General features: G+C 42.6%; 1 protein-coding gene across 1 annotated transcript in view; it reads right to left on the reverse strand.

Annotated features, from left to right (window-relative positions):
• TAFA4 (TAFA chemokine like family member 4) overlaps positions 1 to 26,078 on the reverse strand; it is a 174,744-nt gene extending 148,666 nt beyond the window's left edge. Inside the window, exon 1 of the mRNA XM_019469759.2 lies at positions 25,804 to 26,078. The gene's annotated coding sequence lies outside the window, so the exon portion shown is untranslated. The remainder of the gene's footprint in view (positions 1 to 25,803) is intronic.
• Between the last annotated feature and the right edge of the window lie 286 nt (positions 26,079 to 26,364).

Below are 26,364 nucleotides of genomic sequence, written 5' to 3' on the forward strand. Positions count from 1 at the left end.
CAGTTGAAGGCAAAAGGCTGGAATGAGCTGAGCCCAGCAGAAAACGCACAGAACTACAAAAGGGCTATTTTTGTCACGCTCAGGGCAAGGAGAACAACAAGACATGGGTCTCTTGCTTGGAGACAGTGGCATGATGCTAACGGGTGACAGCGAGTGGAATTACTCAACCTCCAGTCTATGCCTGTGTTCTGTTAAGAAGGATGAGATGCTTTCCATAAGGGGTAGAGGGAACACAGGTTAGAGGGAAGTGCGGTCCAAAATAGGTGTTGCGATTGTCAGAGTGCCTGCCCTCTCTAAATGAGTCCAAGGATCCTCGCCCTGATGAATTAAATCCCATACCTCTGATGGCATGGGATGTGAGGTGGCAAAAATATTACTGGCAAACTGAAAAATCTGGGAAACAGGAGACGTACCAGCAAATGAAAAGGAGTGAAAACAGAGGTTCTGCCAATCACGTTATCAGTAAGCATGGGCCAACCTCACAAAAAACACTTAGAATGCCATTATTAACATGCGTGGCCAGGAGCAGCAAGGATTCCTTGGAATCTGTATGGATTCAACAAGGAATAACCCATGCCAGGCAATGCTCATTCCCTTTTTCATACTCATAGCAGTTGACGATCAAAGGCTGTTATGATCACCAATTCCAGAATTCAGCAACATGTTCTAAGTTTTTCATAAAACTCCAAGCAAAACTATAAAGAAATATAGTCCAGACATAATGAAAATAAATAGGCTGAATAACCCATCAAAAGTTTTCCTTGCTGCTGATTAATTACATCTATGTCAATTCAGAGTGTATTCTCTAGAGGAATGGCACTGGACTCCGTCCAGGGCCCCCATCCTGGTCATCTTCTTATCATTAATTTAGATGCTGACATTGCCAGCATCCCACTCAAATTTGGGGATGATCTGAACCCAGGAAGAAAAACAACAGTTTTGATATGTCAAAAGCAAAACTGAAAAAACTCCAATAAGGTGCCCAATCCATTGAAAGCTAAGAGAGTTAAATTCTCTGGAGGCAAATGCAGGTTATGAAGGTTGGGGCTAAAAACCTAAGTAGAAAGCAGAGGATGGAAGAAACACCGCTCTCATGTAGCACATGGAGGAAAAATTGCTCAGAGATATCTCAAATGACTTTGAATTTAAAATGCTGAATTTAAACCAGGGAATACAATATGGCTACTAAAAATGCTATTTTGATATTACGTTTCATTAATGAACGTATATTACTTACAACTAGAGAAGGGTAATTCGGTTATACTCTGAATTAGACCAGAATGAAAGATCTCACATTATTCAGTCCAATTTAAGATTCAGTTCTGTCCCATAGCACTTCTGCCGCGATGAAATGTTCTGTATCTCCAATGCAACAGTCATCCCCATATGTGGCTACTGAGCTCTCGATATGTGGCTAATATGGCTGAGGAACTGAATTTTTAGTTTCATGTCACTCTAATCAATTTAAATTTATGTAGCTGCTTATGGCTCATAGCTACTGTATTGGGCTGCACGGCTCCAGACCAAGCCATACGCCAAATGGTGAAGAAAGCCGGGAGGAGAGCAAGCCTGAAAAAAAAAAAAGACTCGGGGAGACAAAATGGCAACAGTATTTACTATCTGAAGTGCTGTCTTGTGGAAAAAGGGTTAGAAATATTCTTTGGAGCCCACTGAACAGAACTAGGACTTAGAGAAATTAGAGTAAAATTAAAAAACAATCGTAGCTGTGTAGAAATAAGTGTTTAATAATGACAGTGTCAGTTCCGTAAAGCAAGACCATAGCCTACCCCGTAGCAGAGTGCCTGGCACTGAGGAGACCCTCAAGAAATACTTCCATTTAATAAGTAAATGAATTGGGGCACCTAGGTGGTTCTGTTGGTTAAGCATCTAACTCTTGATTTCAGTTCAGGTCATGATCTCCCAATTTGTGAATTCGAGCCCCACACTGGGCTCTGCACTGACAGCACAGAGCCTGCTTGGGATCCTCTGTCTCTCCTCTCCTCTCCTCTTTCTCTCTCGCTCAAAATAATTAAACTTAAACATATATATATGTGTGTGTGTGTGTGTGTGTGTGTGTGTGTGTGTGTGTGTATGTTTATATGTGTGTGTGTACATACATATATATATATATACATGTATATATGTATATATATACATACAAGGGGGGCGCCTGGGTGGCTCAGTCAGTTGAGCGTCCGACTTCAGTTCAGGTCATGATCTCGCGGTCCGTGAGTTCAAGCCCCACATCGGGCTCTGTGCTGACAGCTCAGAGCCTGAAGCCTGTTTCAGATTCTGTGTCTCCCTCTCTCTCTGACTCTCCCCATTCATGCTCTGTCTCTCTCTGTCTCAAAAATAAATAAACGTAAAAAAATAAAATAAAAATTAAAAAATACATATATATATTAAGTGAGTGAACCAATCAATGAAATAGGAACCTGTCCAAATGGAATACAAATGTGTCAAGACACAACGAATTCCCCAGTGTGTGGGAGTCCCCAAGTAGCTGGCTGACCACTGGCCGGGACAGGCACCCACCAAAAGGCTGCTGGACTAGATCGCCTTCAGCGTCCTTCCAAATCTGCTCACAGCCTCACATCTGCTATCAATGGGATGGGATTCAAACCCTGACACTCACTATTTCTGTGATGATACATCTACTGCTGCATAACAGATTAACTACATACTTGACAACTTCGCACAGCACAGAACGCATTTATTATCTCACACTTTCTGTAGACCGGGAATCTGGGCACAACTTAGCTGTGTGCTTCCTCAGGGTCTCATGAAGCTGCATGCAAGGTGTCAGCCAGGGCCAGGTTCTCACCTGAAGGTTCAACTGGAGAAGACCCCACTTTCCCACTCACGTGGATGTTGGCAACACTGTCCTTCATCCTTGAGGTTGCAGGACTGAAAGCTTCAAGGCTTTTTGCTGGCTCTCAGTTCCTAGAGGTCATCTGCATTTCTTTGCTACATGGGCTTTCCCAAGATGCCTGCTTACATCTCCAAGCTACCAAAGAGAATCTCTAGGGCAAGGCTACTAGCAACCAGAGTTTACACATGTAACAATCATAGCTATGACATCCCATCACCTCTGCTGTATTCCACTGGTTAGAAGCAAGTCAGATCCTGGCCCACAAAGGTGTGAACTCTAGGAGGCAGGGATCACACAAGGCTACCTACCGCAGTGTCTGACAGTGACCTTGGCAAGTCAGCACACTCCAGCTTCTCCTCCATAGAAATGAGGCACTAATAGGGGCACCTGGGTGACTCAGTTGGTTAAGCATCGGACTCTTAATTTTGGCTCAGGTCATGATCTCACGGTTTGTGAACTGGAGCCCCATGTTGGGCTCTGTGCTAACAGCACGGAGCCTGCTTGGGATTCTCTCTCTCTCCCTCTCTCTCTCTGCTCCTCCCCTGCTTGCTCTCGCTCTCACTCTCTCTCTCAAAATAAATACCTAAACTTTAAAAAGAAAGAAAGAAAGAAAGAAAGCAAGCAAGCAAGCACTAATAGCACAATGGAGTCATTATTGGCACATTTAATATACAAACTCACGTTAGAATGTAACCAGGGTCAAGTTTGTCTCCAAAGCAGTGTTTAAATGTCACAACAACAGATTTCATAGAATAGATATAGGTTAAAGAGATTTAAGATTAAAAGAGAAGTAAGCCAACCCTTTAAGCCAGAGAAATACTTAAGAATTCTCAACTCATCACCCATCTATGGAAGTTTGGTAGTTACAAGCAGAATTCATTCAACATTCATTTATTCAATGCATTTGAACACCCAGACTTCTGCATTCCCTTTGTTCCTTCCTGTGGACTAGCTCAGCAGTTCTCAAACGTAAAGTATAAGAACTCTTGTACAGGGTTGTACCCAAAAATATTTTATGGGATGTTTCAGGAAAGAATTCTGACTATACACTGTTTTTCTTTTAGACACTTAATTCAGCACGAAATCCCATGGGCAGTCTGACTCCATTGTCCCAACCTCATAAGCTTGTCCTGATAAAACATCATTAAAAGGGTGACACAATGTTTGGTACTTAATTAAGTGTTCGATAAATATCAGCTCCTATCTCCTATTAAATTACTAAACACACACAAAAAAGATTTGATGATAGATTGTGCCTGGAATATTTGCTCATTTCGATGTCACTTTCCCCAAAACAGGGTTAGGCTCTGTATCTTTCTCTTCTGTGGAATTTACATTTCAATAACTGTAGCCACAAAACATGTTAAGGGCCCGGTCACATTCTGGGCAGCTTGCTGCTAAAACTGAAGACGCTGCCGACGTTCAAGAAGAGAGCAATTATGCCAAGCTGATCGATAAAACGAACTGTAAAGATTAATCCTCCATAATCCATTTTTTTCCTATAGAGGACTGAGCACGGCGATTTCTCACTCCTCTACCCTATGTCTCTATCATCTTCTCAGAAGACAAGGACAAAACACAGACAATTAAAAGGTGCTTTCCAATGAGACCCAAATGTTCTTCCCTACAAGATTTACACTCCCTGCAGATGTGGACTGCGAGGGTAAAGAGAAAGGGGACGATAACAGAGACATCGTCTTGGGCACTGTGCTGGACAAGGTCCCCATGCTAGCTCATTTGTATCACACATCCTTCCTAACTGATGGGTACGATCGACTCTGTTTTACATATGGAGAAACAGAAGCTCCGGGAAAGGTTACCCGGTTTGCCCAAAGCCACACACACACACACACACACACACACACACACACACACACACACACACACACACCCAACATGGAATTGGAAGCTAGACCCTCAGAAGAGGATGCCCTAATATACAGCATCTCTCCAGCATAGCAGAATCACCAAAGCCAATCAACAAATATTTGAAAGTATATGTCCTGGGCACTGGACAGCTTATAAATAAGCCAGAGCACCAATAAGCAGGAAAGACACAAAAATACAAATTCACTTGTAATTTTGGAGTAGCAGGTAGGGGACAGGGAAAGAAGATTGTTTAATTTATACCAGTATGTCAGAAAAGGTTAGACAGAAAAATAAAAAGCCATAAAGCCTCCAGGAAAGCTTACGTGTATGTTGTGATGTATGTGTCAGCAGGTGGGGCTGTCTTGGCTCAAAACCCTTATTAGTAGTAATATGTTTCTTGCCCACACAGAGGGCTCTGGCGCCCAGATCATCAGCCCAAGTGGTGTGAAATCATTTCAATTCTCCGCACCTCACCTCTGAGGCATCACCCCTCCCCTAAGCCCCCTTGGATCAATGTTTCATCCGCTACGTTCGAGCGAATCACTGATCCTACCCCTTCATTCTTTGAGTCTAGGCTCACAGAATATTTCCCGCACCTTTATTCCATTATTTCCATTCTATTATTTTCCCCCTTGTCTGTTTCCCACTTCCCAAGACATTAAAGGGAAGCCCGCCCCTAAAGGGTGTATAAGCAATTTCCTTTCCTAACACCTGGCAGGGCCCCTTTAATCATGAAACATCAGGAAAAACCTGCAAACCAAAATCTCCCTTCCATTTTTACCAGTCCCATCGAAGCTGGGTCTTTTTATTTGCCTGCAGACACTACATCAAAAGAAGGGGGCGGGGGGGGGGGGGGGGTACTGGTTGATTAAAAGACTGCCATAGCTCAAGGACACAACCAAAATGTTAGATGCCTGACTTAACTACTGGCCACTAATTAAATGCAAAACAGTAGCATTAATGCAAAAGGGGATGAGCAACACTATATTGGGCTTTTCTTTTTTTCCGAACAGGGAACACCCCTGGTTTTCCCCCCCCACCCCCACTCCATCCCTCTGCATTTTCAAAGTGCCGGGGACCAGAAGAGAAACCGAGCAGCATACCGTTAATCAACTCTTCCTCATCTGCATGTGACGCTGCATTCAGAGAGAATTAATGACGGGTGTAGCTGAAAACCAGGCGGACCAAGGTGCTGTTGGCTCCCACTCAAGTGCTCCTGGATTTCTGGCTGTTCTCTTAAGCCCCAAGAGATCAAACTCGGTTCTTCTGCTTCAGCCAGAAAATTGCAAAGTCCTAAGACTACTCTCCCTGGGCTTCAGAAAACCACTAGAGATTAACAAAATGAAAAGAAAAGATGCTGAGTTCTCTGATATTTTCCTCTGGGTGTTTGTTAAACCACTTGGGGATCTCACTTTAGGGGTTCACGGCATTTACACAGGTTCCTAATGCAGGTGGCTGTTGAGAAAGCACGACTGAAGGCATTGGGGGAAGGAATCCTGCCCCCAAATATTTCCCCAGCCAGGTTATCTTGCTAGAGATCAATGCTTGGGGTTATTAAGGAATTGTATGTCCTGGAGGAATTAACATGGGAAGACTTTAGGCTACTCAGTCTTTCACTAAAATGCCCTAATGACTATCCTTTTGAATAACACCAACGAAACTAAATAATAATAAATACAGTGGGGGCTTATATTTAATGAAAACTTCCTGCGTGTCAAACACTGTGCTGTGTGCTGTGCGGGTATTTCCTATCCAATTCACACCTGATATTTTCTTTTTAAAGATGAGGACACCTGATTAACATTATTTGCCCAGGGTTGCACAGAGTCAGGACTGAAGCCAAGATTGAAATCCAGGTAGAGGGACGGTAGAGCACGGTTTTCTGAAGGCCACCTAGTTCTGCCCCATTCACACCTAGTGGCTGGTTGGGGTTGCAAAATAAAGCTAACCACCAGGGAGCAGAAAAGAGGGCATAGGGGAGGCAGCATGGCCAGCTGGAACACCAAAGAGCCCAGGAAGAGGGGGGAAAGACGTCCTGGAAGGGACAGGGAAAGGCTGCCAAAGACAAAGCTTGTTTTATTTAGCAGAATGGTTATGAGCAGAGCCTTTGAAGGCAGGCCACCTGGGTTCAAATTCCAGCTCAAATCACTAGCTGCTAGCGTTCAATTTATAGTGCTGTTCCTTGCTGCCTCTCTGTCGGGCACAAGGTCCTGCAGAAGGGTAACCATTTGGAGAAATCAATGTTACTAATCTGATCAATGTTGGAAAGACATTCTCAATTAGAGACGGAGAAAGACAGAAAGAGAGAGACGGGGAGAAATTCAAGCTCTGAGCTACTAGTTGAGTGATGCTGACAAGAGGCTCCACACTCTCTTTTCCAGTTTCCTCCTCTGTAGAATGAAGACAATAGTCCTACTCACCCCAATTAAATGGGCTAATATGTTCAAACGATTTGGAATAGTGCTTGGCACACGACAAGCGCTACATAAGTGTTTTAACTATTTAACAATTCTGGCAAGAACAACCCGGGCTCAAACATTAGTCTGAAAAAAAAAAAAAAAAGCTATGCAAAAGAAACAACCATTGTATGTCCACTGAAACCACGTATGAGAGTGTTCATAGCAGCCAAAACCTAGAAAAAATTCAAATGTTTAATACCGGGATGGATAAGTATAGAGTGGTCTATCTGTACGATGAAATACTACACAGCAGTGAAAAACTGTTATGTGCAAGATCAGACATCATATTGCCCAGAAAACTCAGGAAAGAGTACACACACAAGTTCCCACGTATATGAAGCCATAGTAGAAGGAAAGCTAAGAGAGAGATTCATGGTCACCTAAGTGGGGTGGGTATAAGGGACCCATTCTGCATTCTGAATAGCAGTTTTGTGGGCGTGCTGCATATATGTGCATATTCACACGGCTAAGATTTGGGTACTTTATTATAAGTTACACCTCAAGTTTCAAAAATGAACAAAAGCCACTGGGTCAGTATGGTACATGTGATTACACGTACAAAGTTAAATTTTTTGTTTTAATAATAGTTTCAAACATTATTTAAGCACTGAGGCATTTAGCCTGTGTTTCATTAATTGAAAGATTAAACTCGTTATTTCACTGTCTCGTCAAATGAGACTGAATATAAGTCTATTTCAATAAAAATATGGGAAAATTTGGGGAAAAAAACATGAAGGCAATGTGCAAATGACTGAAACTTAGAAATTCAGAAATCACCAGATTATGAGGCAGCTATGGATGGGAGTCAAATGGGCCTTTATTCTAGTCCAAGGGTGGAAGGACTGAACAGCCTGTTCCTATACAACCTATAAACTAAGAATGGTTTTTGCATTTTTAAATAGCATGGGTGGGGGAGGAGGAATCAAAATGATATTTCTTGACATTCCAATTTCGGGACTCCTGGGTGGCTCAGTCAGTTGAGCATTTGACTCTTGATTTCGGCTCAGGTCCTGATCCCAGGGTTCCTGAGATCCCTGCTCACTGAGGTGTTCGCAAGTAACCACCATAATTAGCTCCTTTGCTCCAGAGTCTGACTTTATAAAGCTCACAGGACATGTGCAAGCCCTGAGTTCTGACCCAGTGGCAATCAGAGCACCATCGGAAGTTGCTTCCACAAGACAATGCAGAAAACAAACCGTCGCGAGGGAACTGATGGGTTTCTCGTAATACATTATAAAATTTTCCCTTTTTTTTTTTTTTCTGGAATGTTACTGAGCCCTCAGGTTAGTTCTTGCTTAAAAACCAACCCACTTTAGAGTCTTCTTCTGTTTTCAAGGCATTGGTGCATCTTCATTTTTTTTTAATATTTATGTATTTATTTTGAGGCGGGGGGGAGCAGAGAGAGAGAGAGGGAGAGAGAATCCCAAGCAGAGTCCAACCTATCAGCGTAGAGTCCGACATGGGGCTCAATCCTACCAACCACAAAATCATGACCTGAGCCGAAATCAAGAGTCGGATGCTTAACCAGCTGAGCCACCCAGGTGCCCCAGCATTATCGTATCTTCAGAGCATCAGCACTTAAGGCTATTGATGGAAATGTGCCAAAAGAAAATAATTGGGAGTGCCAATTGGCTGATAAGAGAATTTGACTGTCAAACAGTGATGGAAGATGAATTTTCCTACCTCTGAACGTTCAATAGACTATCTCTTCCACATGGAATATACTTCCTCCTATCTTCAGTGTAGCTACCAGACTGAAAGTTCCCTGAATATGAAAACCGTATTGGAATCAAGAATGGTACCCTGCTCACCATCTTATGCAAAATGGGCATTTGAGAAATACATGGAAGAAGGAAGAAACAGGAAGTTCTAGTCCTCATTCAATACATATGGTACTGATTAAGACACACTGAGTTTATGTGCTCATTTCCTCAGGTTTTAAGTGACTCTCTATCTCTGCAAAAGCAATAACTATTTTTGACAGACAAGTTCAAAATTAAAACCTACCGCCGTGAATGTGTACTTTTGGAAATAGGGTAAATATCTTACAGTTGTGAGAAGTTGTTTCGTATAGAATGCTGTTTAAGAAAAGGTGTGAGGTTCCTACTGGCTCTAACGTTAATCATTTATGATATACTGTGGTTCAGAGCTCAGCAACTGGAATCATTTCAGGCAGTAAATATACATTTCCTGTCAAAACACATCAAATGGGTAAGACTTCAATCTATTGGAGAATGAGTTGTAACTAACTTCAATATTGGCAATTTGGAGAATGCTCTGATGGCTTTTAATAGCTGTGGCAGTTTTCTCTTCACTTCTTGCCCCCAAACCACAGAGAATCTCTGTCTGACCCTCCCCAGAAATAGTTCTCAGTATCTATGTAGTATGGGAGGGATGTAAAATGCACCCCTCCAGATCCAAATCTGCCGTGGAGCGTGTCTGTTCCCATCACTCAGATCTTCCAGAACTAAAGCTATGTCTACACATAACTTGAAAGAGCATTCTGGATTTATGAGCTATAAATCCTTCTACCATGTTATGAACTCATTAAGGGTGAGGTGTTAACCTTCTGCCTGTACCATTTCACTTCACTACATGTAATGATGACGTAGAAAATAAAGGCTTCAACACAAAATGACTTGCTCTTTTACAAAAATTAAGTCCCCTGGTACGCAGGCCAAGGCAGGTACTTTAGCACCATACAATCGCCAAGGCCTCCTGCTGCTTTTATCTGTTTTGCCTTCTTCCCACCTGTCTTTCTTCCTCAAGGTCACCTCATGGACCAAGACGGCTGCTCGGGCACCAACTATCACATGACATTCCAGTACTTAACATATCCCCAAAGGGCTCCACTCTCAATGTTAGGAAGACTCCCACAGAAATACCACCTGTCATTTCTACATGTGTCTCACATGGCCACCCTACTGCCAGAAAGACTGTGAAACAGTCATGATTCTGTACAGCATGTGCCTAGCTAGAAATCAGAGCGCCATTAGGAAGGAATGGGTGGAAATGGATATTATGTAGGCAACAAGCATCTCTTCCACAACCCTGTATTGTATGTATACAGATGGACCATCGAAGACCAAATAAAAGAAAGAAATGTAGATTCTCCAATATGGCGCCTCTTGTCACCTCACGGAACCTCCCAGGAGATTCCATTCTATCATCCTGGAGGCCAACACTCACCCATAGATGTGAATATTCTCAGACTGGACATTTCTTCTCGGATTGGTCAGTAGTGCATATTCCCTCATCATGTTAACAAAGTAGCAAATTTCACAGGTAAACAGCATCTCAACTCTACTTATTGTGACACCAACGTGTTCTATGGTTTGAGTTTTCAGGTTTTGTCTCCTGTGAAATTTAATTATAAAACCGTGTGTGTTTCTATCTCATCCAAACCCAAGAGCAAGATCACAGTCTTACTCCCCTGTGTGTCAACATGGCAGGACTGAAAGCTGAGAGAAGTGATGGCATTGACCAAGGATCAGATGGAAAGGGAGAAGCCCAAACTCTGAATTCCACAGCTCTGCGTTTTCACACCAGTGCCCAGCCGTATGGAAGATCACTACAGCTTGGCAGAGGCAATGTGGCTTTTGGCAGGACTTCAGGAATAATGACAGTGTGCATTTATACACTAAGCTGCAGTTTTCAAAGCATTTCCACATAGTCAGCAATTGGAAACACCCACCAATGCTTTATAGGAGGCCAGATTGCTGTTGCTCTGAGTAGGTAAGGGATTTATGGCCTTGAGGTAACATTCATGATTTAAAGAATAAGGAGCCAGCCAAAAAAGAAAAGGAAACAAACAGGATGCAAGTTCCAAGGAAAGGAACGTCAAGTACAAAGCCATTGAGGAAGAAATGAGTCTAGGCATTCTAGGAAATGAGAGATGGCCAAAGTGGTTTTAGGGGAATAAGCAAGGGGAAGGTGTCTCAGATGACATCAGAAAATTGAGACACTGGCAACTGACATCTTTTGGCCCTACTTCTACACAACTGCTACTTTTCCTACAACCACATGCATTTTCTTTCTTTTTTTAATTGTTTTAACATGTATTTATTTTTAAGAGAGAGAGAGACAGTGCATGAGCAGGGGAGGGGCAGAGAGAGAGGGAGATCAAGAAAACCAAGCAGGCTCTGCACTGTCAGCACAGAGCCTGATGTGGGGCTCAAACTCACAAAACGTGAGACCAAGACCTGAGCTGAAATTAAGAGTCGGACTCTTAACTGAGCCACCCAGGTGCCCCACTTCTTTTTTCTAAAGCAGTCTCCATGCCCAACATGGGGCTCAAACTCACAACCCCAACATCAAGAATTGCATACTCTATCGACTGAGCCAGCCAGGAGCCCAAACAAAATCCATTTTCAACATGGAAATGTTATCTATCTTCTGTCTGTCTCCACCTCCACTCAAATTCCTTCTCTAACTTTCAAGAAAGAGAAGGTATCTTTTAATAGCAACATATGCTATTCATTTTCAAATATCTACAAAGTTTCAGAATTATAAAACTCCATTTGCTTTAAAAGCAAATTTTCCACAAGCTTTCTCTGTGCTTTCAAATTTTATCTCAATATGTGTATTTTTTAAAAGAAGATATACATACAAATACACAGGATCCTATTGCTTATCTATCCAGAGTAAGGAGAGAATTCCAAACCCCTGCTATAGTATTTACACCTAGTAGGCCCTCAATTTCACTGGCTCCTTTGGCCTATCACTTAGAAGGTCCCGTGTTTCAAACAGTTAGAGGGAGAAAAAATTTTTTAATATCTTGGCATCCATCAACCAGCATTTTCAAGGGCATGAGAACTGCAGCGCCCAAGGAGCTGTCTAAGGTGCTTAAGGTTAATGGCTGTATTTACATAGCCATCAATTCACTTTACAAAGAACTGCCCTGGTAGAATGATACAGCTCCCATCAGGAAGCCCAGCCCCGGCAGAGCAGACAGGAGTCTGAAGGAGGGAAGGAAAACGCCTGATAAATCTTAACGACTCCGTCCTGTTTTCATTAGATTATTTATCTCCCTCTTTTCAGTTAAAAAGTCTTGATCCTCTTGTTGAACAAAACAGACTACACTTCCATCACTTGATGAGTCACTTACTAAAACATTTTGACAGTAAAATAGTAGCTGTACCCCTTCTGAGGGAGGTATACCTATACATGCACTGTCCAAAAAGGCAGCCACTAGACATGAGCAGCTATTTAAATAATGCTAAATTAATTGAAAATAAATAAAATTTAAAATTCAGTTCCTCCTTGACAACAGCCGCATTTCAAGTGCTCAACAGTCAGTCACATGTGGCTCAGTGGCTGCTGTTAGTGGAGGACACGGATTTTAGAATATTCTCTTTCATGGCAGGAAGTTGTACTGAAACTTTTGTCCGGTCTGTAATGTAAAAGGCTTGACCTGTAGGAAACAACTAAATAAAATGCAGTACGTTCCTAATGAAAGTTAGTTAAAGAAAGGGACAAGAGCTATGGGTCACTCTCCAAGACAATGGTAAGGGAACAATGCAAATTATTGAAACAGATGTATATAAATTACTATTTAAGTGAAAAAATTCTACACAATACTACACAATACGACCTATTTAGTAAACATATGTAAATTAAATAATATAAATAGAAAAGTTTAAATATATTTTGATGTTTCCACATTATACTTTTGAAATAAACGCAAATGCTCCCTACTTTTACTGACCAGTGAGCACTGACAGATGAACTGCAAATGGTTAGGGAGAATCTACCAGCATACCATCAGGCCACTCTCCCTCCTCACGTTGGGATTTCACTGAGACATAACGTATTGTACATATATGCAGAAAGAGATTAGCCAAATTCTTAACAGTTGGTGGGGAGAGAGCTTTAGAAATGGGTTGGAGGAGTCGTTAAAGGTGATCTTTACTTTTTATCTTACTGCAATTTTACTTTTATTTTTTTTACAACTTGCATGTCACCAGCAGGGCTTCCACAAGGTCACTGGTTGCTTATTATCACTGGCGGAATCACTGTCCATATGATACAAAACTAGCGGCTGTAACTACACTGCCAATTCCCAGCCAACAGAGAATTCCATCCACACTCTCTAGGTTCTATAGTAAATAAAATGCCATGCTTTTTTTTAACTGGATATTTGTTCTTTAAAAAAAAAAAAAAAGATTAGGGCAGATGAGGGCAAGTTTGTTGTTTGGATGCTTCTGCCGTTTTGTCTTCCATGTAAACTAACTTCTGCCGTGCCCTAGTCTGCCACTCAACCTGGAAGCCTCATCTTCGAACTGTCTGGAGTTGAGAACTAGAGGGGGACAGAGGGCAAAATGGCAGGCAGCCAGGGAGGAGAGCTATAGCATCTTGACAGTTGGGCAAAGATGACCAAAGTGAAAACATGCCAAAGGGACAACAGTGACTGATGGGTCCCAAGGAAATGTTAGTACAACATACACAACACACCACAGCCTTCGAGAGAACACCAAAGTTCCGCAAACCAGCCATGTAATTAAAACACAGCTCTGGAGACAGAGGAGGTTAAACGACTCTGACCCAGCCCATCCACTCTTCTTGGTGGCTGCCAGTTCCAACCTTCCTGCCAACACCCACACATTTCTATACGTCAGACTATCTCTAAAATAATCTCCCAAAACCCCAACTTAAAAAAAAAATGAATAAGGATTTAAGCAATCAAATTCTTCAACATTTGTTTCTCATTCAGGAGACTGTAGTTTGCAAACTTCAAGTTCTCGTTAATAGTGCAAGACATAGTAAAATCTACTGAAAGCTTTTCATTTAACCAAACATGGACAGTAATTTATTCCTCCAAGTGGTAAGAGAATGCACCAAGCCAGGCATCTGTGCAAAAACTTTCCATACCCCCTTCAGTCCTATAACTCTATCTACAATTCCATCTTCTGGTCCTAACTAAATCTTCAATTATTCCCAGAATGGATGAAATCTTAAATCCACATCAGCTTTTAACATCTGCTGAGTCTTAACTATACAGGAACCAAAACGAAATTCCTGTATGTCACCTGCCGATAGGATTACAATTTAAATCAGACTCAAAGGATATGAAAATAGAAGGCACATTTTTTTTTTCCTGATCAGTATAGACATCAGCCAGATGACAGAAGTAGGTGATATGCTGGTTACATGCTACATACAGCAAAACAGCCTCAATACCCATTCACACAACTGTACGATTCTTATTCTAAAAGGCCTCAACTACAGGGGCGCCTGGGTGGCTCGGTCCGTTAAGTATGCGACTTTGGCTCAGGTCATGATCTCACAATTGGTGAGTTCAAGCTCTCCATCAGGCTCTGTGCTGATAGCTCAGAGCCTGGAGCCTGCTTCCAATGCTGTGTCTTCCTCTCTCTCTCCCTCTCTCTCTCTCTCTCTCTCTCTCTCTCTCTGTGCCTCTCCCGTTCGTGCTCTGTCTCTGTCTCTCAAAAATAAATAAACATTAGAAGTCCTCAACTACAGAAAATACATCTTATACTCTAAAAGGAACTTATGGACATTATCAAAATCAGTGTCTCATATGTGTAACACTGATCCAACCAATATCTAATTTGTATTTTGGCCTCAGTAATCTATATCGATCTTCAGAATTATACTAGTTAGACAAACTTAACCAGTGTATCACAAAATGAGAAGCTCACAACCTAATCAAAATAACCCTGTTCTATGAAAATCTCCATATTAAATTTTTTACCTCTGAAAGATGAACTGGAGAAGGGTAAAGCACAAGCCTGTCAGCATCAACGCTCTGTGGGACTCGTTGGAATGCAAATTCTCAGGCTCCGCCCTAGACTTACTGAACCAGTAGCTCTGAGGGTGAGCCCTGGGAATCTGTGTTTGAACAAAATTCTCCTTATACACTAGTCTACGTGAAAACACGGAACTGCAGGAGAAAAAGGAGCCCCTGCACAATGTTGGTGAGAGTATAAATTGGTACAGCTTCTGTGGAAAACAGTATAAAGGTTCCTCAAAAAATTAAACATAGAAATACCATACAATCCGGTAATTCCATGACTGGGTATTTACCCAAAAAAACCAAAAATACTAATTCAAAAATATATATGCACCTCTATGTTTAATGTCCATTGAAGCATTATTTACAATAGCCAAGATATGGAAGCAACCCAAGCGTCCATCAATAGAAGGATGAATAAAGAAGGAATAAAGATGTCTGTCTCTCTCTCTCTCTCTCACACACACACAATGAAATATTACTCAGCCATAAAAAAAAAAAAAAGAATGAGATCTTGCCATTTGTGACAACACAGATGGACCTAAAAGGGTATTATGCTAAGTGAAGTAAGTCAGACAGAGAAAGACAAATGCCATATGATTTCACTTATACGTGGAATCTAAAAAACAAACAAACAAAAAGCAGAAAGAGATCCCTAAATACCAAGAGCAAAGTGATGACTGCCAGAGGGTAGGGGGGCTTGGGGGATGGGCAAAATGGATGAAGGGGAGTGGGGAAATCCAGGCTTCCAGTTTTGTAAGGAGTAAGTCATGGGGTAAAAGATACAGCATAGGGAATATAGTCAACGCTACTGTAACTGTTTTATATTAACAGAGGGTAGCTACACCTGTGATGAGCATAGCGTAAGGCATAGATTTATTAAATCACTACGTCATACACCTAAAACCAATGTAACATTGTGTGTCTATTATACTTTAATAAAAAGAATTGCAGTAAGATTAGAATTGGGATACTGGCATACCAAACAAGATTGATAACAAGAAATAGATTTCTTAAATCCAGTATGTTCAGAGGACAAAAAAAAAATTGCCATCAGCATAAACCCTATATTCTCTCCTCGTTACTTACTTCTAAGTAAATGAGGACTTTGAAACTTGTATATGGATGTAGTCAACTGCTTGTAAGTTCATGTCTATTTATGCTATGGTTCAGAAATATTTGCACATCAAACTAGAAACGGAGTTTACACTTGGGATCATGAGTCTTTTATAAATGTGAAGAGAGTAAATTTGGAACCAAAATGTCTTGAAGAAACAGAGCTTTCTAGGAATTCTGCCAGTCCTTTTTCTCAGGGTGACCTTAACTTTCAGACTTGAGTATTTTCCTTCTCTGATTAATACTTCCGTAGGATGATTAGTGTACTTTGTTTGAGTATATATCCAGACAAGCTGACTTTTCCCCTGTTACCAGGAACCTACAGCTTGCCTCTCCATCCTAAAGGGTAACCCACTATGCAAGACCAGTATCAACAGCCACGTTTACTGGTTCTCTGCTCCCTCTACTCACCCACAAAGGACGTAGGGCTGATAGGTTCCAAACACTGCCATTTTCCTTTTAAACAATACAGAAACCTTGCAAATGAACTGCACACATCTGACTTAGGATTCCCAGGAGGACACCCCTAGACACAGACTTATTTCTAGGCCTTTAGAATCAAATTAGAATACCCCATCAGACACCTATTTGTGCAAACGTTAATTTCAAGTGTATTTAAATGCCTTAGCGTCTTGCTTTTTGCTCATCACATCAAGCAGAGCTGCTTGGACTGTGTAATCACAATAATGAATAAACATGGGGTGCTTATAAAGGACTCGGGAACCACAAAACTGATCAGTTGTTAATTCTATAAAGTGACAAAACGTGCCTTCTTTTGCAAGAGCTCCATTTACCTGTATTTTTGGTGGGGAAGACGCCAATGTCTTCTGCCTACTGTCTCCGTAAAATAAAAATGCAATCATCACTCAGATCCTACCTAAGGCTTATCTTGATCTCCATTATTTCCTTGTACTGTCTATATCCATGGCTACCCCCACCTCCAACGAAAAACAAAAACTGGCATGGCATTTTAAAAACCCTGAGCTGCATGGTTATTAATCGCCAGAGGGGTTGAGGCAGCACTAATATGAACAGCCAAAATAACCACAGTAGATATTTATCGGCCTCTTATTATTTTGATCAAACACCAATTTCACAATGAGCGTGACTCACAGAACACCGCAGTTCAATCAAATTCCTTAGTGTGGTAAGATCAGGACTTTCAGAGCTTCTTCTTGCAATCAACACATTTGTTATTTATCTCCTAGACCCCCACCACACCCAGGCCATGCACAGGAGGTGTTCAGGTCATCTTTCTTGAAGTGAAAAAATGAATCACCTAGAAAGAGCTTTGGCTCTCCCACACTGCCTGGGTTCACGCCGTGGCTCTGCCACAAGCTTCCTGTGTGGTTTCGTCCAACATACTTCACTTTCCTAGTGCACAGAAGGGAGATGATGACGCTCTCTACCATGGAGGGCTTGGGAGAGAATTAAATGAGATAGTGCGTAAAAATGTTCAGTGCAGTAAAATGATACTGCCTCTATGAAAACCAATACTGACGGATCCTCAAAAACTAAAGAATAGAATTACATGATCCGCCAATTCCATTTCTGAATATACACGCAAAAGAAATGAACACAGAGACTCAGAAAAATATCTGCAGAGCCATGTCCATGTGAGCGTTATTCACAGAGGCCGAAAGGTAGCAGTGACCCACACATCCATCGATGGGTGAATAAACAAAAGGTGATGTTTCCCAGCCTTAAAAAGGAATGAAATTCCAACACACATTACAACATGGATGAACCTTGAAGACACTATGCGAAGTGAAGTAAGTCAGGCCCAAAAAGACAAATACATGATTCTCCTTCAGTGAGGTACCTGGGGCAGTTAAACTCCTAGAGATAGGAAGTAGAATGTACCTGCTAGGGGCTGAGAGGAGAGAGCTGGGGAGCCACTATTTAAGGGGCACAGAGTTTCAGTTTTACGGGACGAAAAGAGTTCCAGGGATGGACGGTGGGGACAGCTGTAAAACAATGCGTATGTTTAATACCATCGGACTACACGCTTCAAAATGGTTAAGCAGGGGGCGCCTGGGTGGCTCAGTCGGTTAAGCGTCCGACTTCAGCTCAGGTCACGATCTCATGGTCCGTGAGTTCGAGCCCTGCATCGGGCTCTGGGCTGATGGCTCAGAGCCTGGAGCATGCTTCCAATTCTGTGTCTCCCTCTCTCTCTGCCCCTCCCCCGTTCATGCTCTGTCTCTGTCTCAAAAATAAATAAACGTTAAAAAAAAATTTAAAAAAAAAAATGGTTAAGCAGCAGGACGCCTGGCTGACTCAGGCAGTAGAACATACGAGTCTTGATCTCGGGGTCATGAGTTCAAGCTCTGCGTTAGGGGTAGAGATTAAACATAAAACCTTAATAAAAAGAAAAAAATTAAAATGGTAAAGTAGGTGAACTGATGTAATTTGTATTTAAGCACAATTTGTTAAATGTTTACTTATTTTAGAGAGAGAGCGACAGGCTGTGAGCAGGGGAGGGGCAGAGAGAGAGAGGGAGACACAGAATCCGAAGCAGGCTCCAGGCTCTGTCAGCACAGAGCCCAACACAGGGCTCGAACTCACGAACCACGAGATCATAACCTGAGCCAAAGTCAGATGCTTAACTGACTGCGCCACCTAGGCGTCCCAATTTTAGCACAATTTCTTAAAACAGTGCAGTACCCAGCAACATCCTTATTCAACAAATGATAGCTATTGTAGCTACTATCATTTTTTGAAAGGTCAACAAAGCAAATATTTGACAAACATTCCCTAACGTAGCGGTGGCAAATACCAGCAGAAAACTTTAGCAAAAGAGACATTTGTTATCTAACGTCCAATTCCATTCAAATGCCTCCTTGCCCACTCTCACCCACCCCTACACTAGCTGGTACCACGTGGCTTTGCTGGGGAGGTTTAAATGTTAACCAGTTCATTTCCCAAATCCTCTCAGCCGAGGTGAGTGGAAATTCAGCACACAAGGAGACTGAGACTGGTACCAGGGGACAGATTCATAGCCATCCCCCAGCTTGCTTAATGGAGCTCCATGCTCCCGAGCAGATCCAAGGGTCTGCAAAGAGCAGGACAGAGGGTGAAGATGTGAGTTTTATCCTGGGAGGACTGGGTCCATGGTAACCAATTTTATGGCTCTTTTGATTTGTGTCCGTGGATGTGTGTGTGTGTGTGTGTGTGTGTGTGTGTGTCGAGAAGGAATTAATCCAAAAATATAGATGAAGAAAGCTGTGTGTCTCCGATGTGAAGCTGGGTTGCATAATCAGTTCTGAAAGCAGAGAAAAGGTAACAGATGTTTACATTACAATCTGGCTGCTTCTGCAAGAGCTGCCAAATGATTTAAATAGTCACGGAGATTGCAGGCCCCAGTGAATTGTTGCCCCCACTGGTACATGCAGAGAATTCACCCCAATAATATATTTTGGGACTGCCTTAATTAAACGCCCCACTGTATAAAAAATTTCTGGCTTACAAACTACTTAAAATATTAAATTGAGGGGTGCCTGGGTGGCTCAGTCGGTTAAGTGACCACCTTCAGCTCAGGTCATGCATGATCTTGTGGTTCGTGGGTTCGAGCCCTGCGTCAAGCTCTGTGCTGACAGCTCGGAGCCTGAAGCCTGCTTCGGACTCTGTGTCTCCCTCTCTTTCTGCCCTCCCTCATTTATGCTCACGCGCCCTCTCCCTCTTTCTCTTTCAAAGGTGAATAAATGTTAAAAAAATTTTTTTTAATCTTAAACTAGACACCAATTAAAAAAAAAATTTGAACAGAAGGACTTTTTCCAACACTCACATTATGAAACTTGCTGTCTCTGACAAAGAGGAATGCATTATAAAGAAACTCAAAATTGCTTTTTGACTCGGAGTGTTTTATGACCAGGAGGAAGACGAAATTTTACATAGAAAAACATATAGCCATGAAAAAGAATGTCCTCTAGCTCTCTTCACTGAATTGTCATCCTTCCCAGAATGGTTCCAGAGTATATCCAAGTCTTACACGAATGCAGATAAACAGCCATCACTGCACAGAAAGTCTTCCTAATCAAGGGCATTTCACCTGACTGCATGGATGTCAACAGTCTCTTTCCCTGCCATGGTTTCACCAAAGGCCTGCCAGTGGCCCTTTGCCAAGTACAGATTATATGATATATGGCCTCATTTATCTAAAATGATTTGGTCTAAACGTCTATATGTGGATAAAGGCACAAGGAAGGAAATGGAAATAGGTTTATTGAAATATGAAAAGGTATTTTCTCGATGGCAAAACTGGGTTCATTTTTCACTTTCCTTTTTATACTCTCTTACAGTATTTGAATTTTCTACCCCAAACACACATTATCTTTACAAATTAAAGAAATCGAAAAGACATCTTCAAACCAGAAGGCTAGAGCAACAGCAAGAATCCTAGCTTCTGCATTAGACACCTCAGACCTCAGTTCCCTGCCCAAAATAGGGAGCTAGGGACATTGGATAAGCCCTGGTCTGGGCCCCAAAACTTGACCTGGATCGGCGTTTCTCCATCTCAGCACTACCAACATTTTGAGCCAGAGAGTTCTTTGTTGTGGGAGTGCCCCATTCATTAGCAGAAGTTTAGCAGCACCCCAGGCTTCTACCTGCTAGAGACCTATCTAATTTGGTTGTAGTAACCAAAAATGTCTCCAGACCTTGGCAAATGTCCCTGATGGAGCAGAATTGCCCCCAGTTGAGAACCACTACCCTAGATGGTCTTTAAGTTTCTTCCTTCCTGGAAACTTTCTTGGATTATTTTAGACTCTGTGCCTAAAGTCTCAGTTTTAGGACCAGTGATGCACAGGGAAGTGCCCACGATATACCAAAGTCTCATCGATGTTTTCATGATTCATTAAGCAAAAGAAATAAAACTGTGAATTTTCAGAGAATACTTTGGGACATGTGGCATAAATATGAAACAGAATTCAAGCAGGTGCAATTGTCATTTAAAAAACTAATAATAACTGGCTTTGGACAGTTCCACCTTTAGTTAAGACAAGTAAAATGCTATAGAAATGTTCAATTGTTTTCTAATTTGAAATGAACTTACAGCACTAAAAAAAATCAAAATAGACTACTGTTTTCTGCAATGCCATATTTTTATTAAAAAAGAAGAAAAAGCCTAGGGGGTGCCTGGGTGGCTCACCTGATTAAGTATCTGACTTCTGGTCTCAGCTCTGGTCATGATCTCACGGTTCGTGGGCTGAAGCCTTGTGTCCAGCTCTGTACTGTCACTGCAGAGCCTGCTTGGGGTTCTGTCTCTCCCTCCCTCTGCCCCTCCCCTGCTTGCTCTCTCTCTAAATAAATAAATAGACTTCAAAAAATAAAAAATAAAAATAAATATTTGTAAAGGCCTACTGTTTTTTTTTTCTATTTTATAAGAAATACTATGGAGCACCTGGGTGGCTCAGTCAGTTGAGCATCCAACTTCAGCTCAGGTCATGGTCTTGCGGTTCGTGGGTTCAAGCCCCACATCAGGCTCTGTGCTAACAAACAGCTCAGAGCCTGGAGCCTGCTTCAGATTCTGTGTCTCCCTCTCTCTTTCTCCCTCCCCTGCTCATGCTCTGCCTCTCTCTGTCTCTCAAAAATAAATAAATGTTAAAAAAAAAAAAAAAAAGAAAAATACTCGAGTGTCTTTCTAAAGGAGATATTTTATTCTTCTGCATGAGCAATACTACAATCTTATGAAAGGAGACAAATTAGCCACATCTTTACTATCTATCTTCCTAAACACAGCATATTTTTATTTGCCATTTCAAAAACATTTTATTAACAAGAACTCCCTAATATCTGACACCACCATACTTTTGAATTAAAATTATTTATGCTCATGCTAATGACTTGCTTGCTACTTGTAAGATCCTGACACCTTTTGAATTAAAAAGAGTGACAAAAAAAATATTCAACACGGTTTTAGATTCATGATTCTTTGAAAATCAGTAGTTCATCCATATAGAGAAAGCCATTTATTAACCAGGATGTTTCATTACCATCAACATTCTACACCTGACACACATTAAGTGTTCCACAAATGCAGAACACCATTATCATTACTCACAACCATGCCAGAAAACAGAGTTTTATTCCAAATAACCAGTTTGGTTTTACAGCAACTAAAAAGCACAAACTATGAAAGAGGAGACTATCACTCAATAAATTAATATTCTGAGTTTTCAAGCCTTGTATCATGCCTCGTCGTCATTTTAACATCTGTGTCTTATTATGTGCTCAAATAGGTCCAAATTGAGTCACGCTACCCCATCTTCTTCCACTGCCACCTCCCCTTAAATGTCTCTTTTGTAACCGCAGATACCATGACAGCTACTTGAAAGTGGCCCAAGCTTGCAGCTGTCAAATTCTTGAGCTGGGCTCAACCAGCATAACATTCTAACAAACTGATCCTTGAAAGCAAAAGAAGGGGACATGATTGGGCTCTGCAGACACAGCGGAAATGAGGGGTCCTTCCACCATCCCCACACCACCCTGCAGGCCTTTATTGGAAAAGTCAGGAAAGGACACTGGGCCGGAAGTTAGGACCCTAGTTCTTTTTACACCGTAGTGGACTGAAGTCATAACACCTTCTAGCCCTGATCTTTTAGAACACTAAACTCTTGAAGTATTCTCCAGATTTAAAATTCTGTGAGCTTTTGGGTCTTTCTTTAAACCAGATGGTGCAATTAAATTTATGTTTGAAAGTAAAAAAAAAAAAAAAAGCACAAGAGCCCTTTTAACTGACTTTATGGAAGAAATGGGATTTAGTTTGAATAGTAACTCTAAAGCAGGAAGAGTTACTTCTTTTTCTAATAGATATCAGAAAGATGGAAAGCCAAAGTTAATTACAAAGTGTAATTCAAGCCTATGTCTGTAAGCAAGGACTTCAAGGAAGGAAGTGAGCTTTTTCTAGTAATGTTTTCAAAACAAGTATTTATGAAGTGATTAATGTGGCCAAGATCACTTCACCAATCCCTTTGTGGACATCCTTTCCCTACTGCCTGTCCCTCACCCTCAATCCTGTATCTCCCTAACAAATTAGGATAAAGTACGCTGTATGATCTCCCAGTCATCCAGGATTGGCTTCAGGACTTGAAGTCATTTTGCTAATCTTAGCAGATGTATTTATCCAACACCGGATGAAATGCACACACGTACACAAATAAGTCCATCATCTAGATGTTGGATAGATGTTCCATCTATCTTGAGGAGAAAAAAAAAATCTCAGCAGGCTAGGCCAGTTACCATGATGTCTCTCCATTACTGTAAAGAAATTAGAGCCAAAATATAGGGTAAAAACTCCCAAGGAGGAAAAAGGCAGAAGGGGGGAAAAACATACTTCTCTGCAAATTGTAAAGAGATCTATAAACTGCAGTCTTAATTTTATTAAGCTAAGCTTCTTAGTATAGAAATCCCCAAAACTCTCCAACTGGGCAGCTAATTGAGTTAGGAAGAGCCAAAATGACGTCCCTCTTTCTCTTATTCATCACAGGCGATGTACAAACGCTTGCTCAATATGATAATGTGACTCTTGTCAATGCACGTTCAAATCAGATAGAGGATTGGCTAGTGATGATGTCATCCCCATGGGTTAATCCCCAGTGAATGCAGTTTTAATATCATATGCATCAACACAACATTTACATAACAAAGTATTATATTAAGTGTAACAATAAACGGAGGTACAGATATTGTATTAGAGAAAGGTTACGTGACACTGAAAAGGAGGTGGGGGGACAAAGACTTTTTTTTTTAGATTAAATGGAACTAGGTCATCAAACAATACACATCTCTAAAAAAAGCAAAAAATAAATATTGAAATTCAAGTGACCTAGAACATTCTAGCACTAGAAATATGAAAATGTTGCTTCCAATGAAAAATATTCAGTAATTAAGTAAAAACATTTATAAGTTGTGTGTGTGTGTGTGTGAGAGAGAGAGAAAGAGAAGTTTTAAAAAATTAAAGTCATTCAAAAATAAGTGAACAAGCAAGTATTGCTTTTCTGTGAACAGCAACTTTATCAGGGAAAATTGGCCAAGTCAAATTGTGACTTAAAACCTTACAGTAAATTTTAAAGCGTCAAAGGGTAGTTAAGATGCCACAGAGGGAAGAGAGAAAAGTCACGCAAAGCAGAACAATGAGACAGAACTGAGGGAGGAAACCTTGAAATACAGCTTTATGAGAATATTGATCAAGTAATGTCCACATATATGAAGAAAGCTTTTTGCACAAATGAGCAATGCCTCCTCACGCGGTCAGTTTGGGAGGACATAAGTCATTATTAGTCATGATGATTCTGAAAACTGTCTCTTGCTGCCTTATTAAGATCTGTATTTCCAATCCAAAGGAAGTGTTAGGCTTGCACACTGATTTATGACTACAAACTTAGCAGAAATGCCTCTCACTGTAAAGCCCACAGGGAGCTGTTGAATTTTTTAAGTCATACATCTGTTCAAGAATGACCAAGTGTAAAACACTGATTATATTGTGATTGGGCAAGTGTGGGTGTCTGGGTGTGCAGGTTTAATTTTCAGGTTGGTGTGGATAATCCCTATACCAAGGGTATTAGAGAAAGAAGCCGACCAAGGCTTTGAACACACCGATCCCCACACACCGGGATTGCCTGTCACATCACATCAACCTTGCTAGTCTTGGAGGGACGGCCATAGAAAAGTTAAAGGGGAAAAGAGTACAGGGATGCAGATGCTTCACCAAGGGGGGTCCTTAAATCCGGGTTGGGGGCAGGGGAGGGGTGGAGTTTGGGCACTTGAGTAGGTCTCAGTGAGTCCATGAATCTGTACGTGTACATCTTGCTGCGAGTTGCCTCATGACTTGCCTAAGGCTGTCACTGGCATCCGTGGAACCCCCAGACGTTAAAAAATACTGATTCAGAAGAAAATACTGATTCAGGAGAAAATCCAGTGGCACCGTGTCTAGCTTCAGCTGCCTCCATAGATGTGGGATATCCGGCTTTTCACTTTTCATCCTTCCCAAGCCATGAGTTTAGGGTTAAATATGCTCTCCCTTTCAGGAGCGGATTGACAGGGCAAATGATGCAAGACAACGTTTAAAAAAGTGGGGAAGCAATGCAGACACTCTGCCCTGGTGGCTAATCCGAGGTGCCTAAGGCGGGAAGGGACGGAACTTCCAGACCCGCTCTTAGTGCTTCCACATGGGCGGGAAGCTTAGCGCTTCAGCCGGAAGACGCGTGCCAGGTGCACGCTGAGTCCTTCCAGCAAAAGCCTCACAGCCAAGATTTCAGGTGTAGGCTAACCAGCTCTCTCCCGTTGGCTCCTATAAGGATCCCGGCTCAGACCCAAGGATTGAAGCCCAAGGCCGGCTTCTGCAAAACAATTGCTCACCACGAGTTCGCCCTCGCCCTCTTCATACCGATCCGTAAGTGGCCTTTCCCGCACCCAAGGAGCTCCCTGGGGATCTCTGAGTGGCAGACACGAACCCTGAAGTTGCAAGATGCAGCTGCCCAGCCCCAGCCATGCATCCTCTCACTCAGGAGCGCGGCTTCCAACTTCGAGGTGCACGGCAAGCACCGCACAGGAGGTCACTCCCGCACTCAAGAGCATCGGGGTTGGGGGCGGGGGGCGACGAGGTGCTGCCCGGAGCCGAGCCAAGCCGGTATCAGCCCGAGAGGCAGCTGTTACCCACGAGACAGAGACTGAGCACTGGATCCAGAGCCACCCCAACCCCACCTTCCCGCCCTGTCCTTTCAGCTCCCAAACCTTCTTACTTGACTAGAGCCGCAGCCAAGTCCGGCGGCCGGGCCCAGGACGAGGCACGGATCTCCGCACAGAAGCCGGAGGACGCTCACCGCGCCACTTCCCTGCGGGCGCCCAGGGAGTGGCCCAGCACCTCCGCAGGCTGTCCGTGAAAGTTCCCACGTCTCTCCGAAGACAAGTCCGAAACTGCCGCAGAAAAGCAGCGACCGTAGAAGCGCGGACGCGACTCCCCTCCTGGGGTCCGGCAGCAGCCGCACGCCGGCTCGGTGCGCCCCGTCCGGGCCGCGCGCAGAGAGCAGTGCAGGGCGGAGCCGGCAGGCGCGCGGGCCGGGAGGGGCCGACCCACCGCGGGCCGCGCTGATTGGCCGGGCCGGCGGCCGCCCCTTCCCCCGCCGGGCCCGGTGGTCCACGTGGGCCGGCCCTCGTCCCGCCCCGGCCCCGTACCGCCCCCGACTCGCCTCCGCTCGGCTCGCAGCGCCTCTCCTGAGCGCCTCGCTGTGGCCACCGCTCCGCGGGTGCCGGGGAAAGGTATTCTTTCCGAATACCTGGAGCCGCGTGAGCCCTCCATGAGG

This window comes from Panthera pardus, unplaced genomic scaffold (genome assembly GCF_024362965.1).
Source record: "Panthera pardus isolate Hobbes unplaced genomic scaffold, ASM2436296v1 HiC_scaffold_8, whole genome shotgun sequence".
Classification (NCBI taxonomy): domain Eukaryota; kingdom Metazoa; phylum Chordata; class Mammalia; order Carnivora; family Felidae; genus Panthera; species Panthera pardus.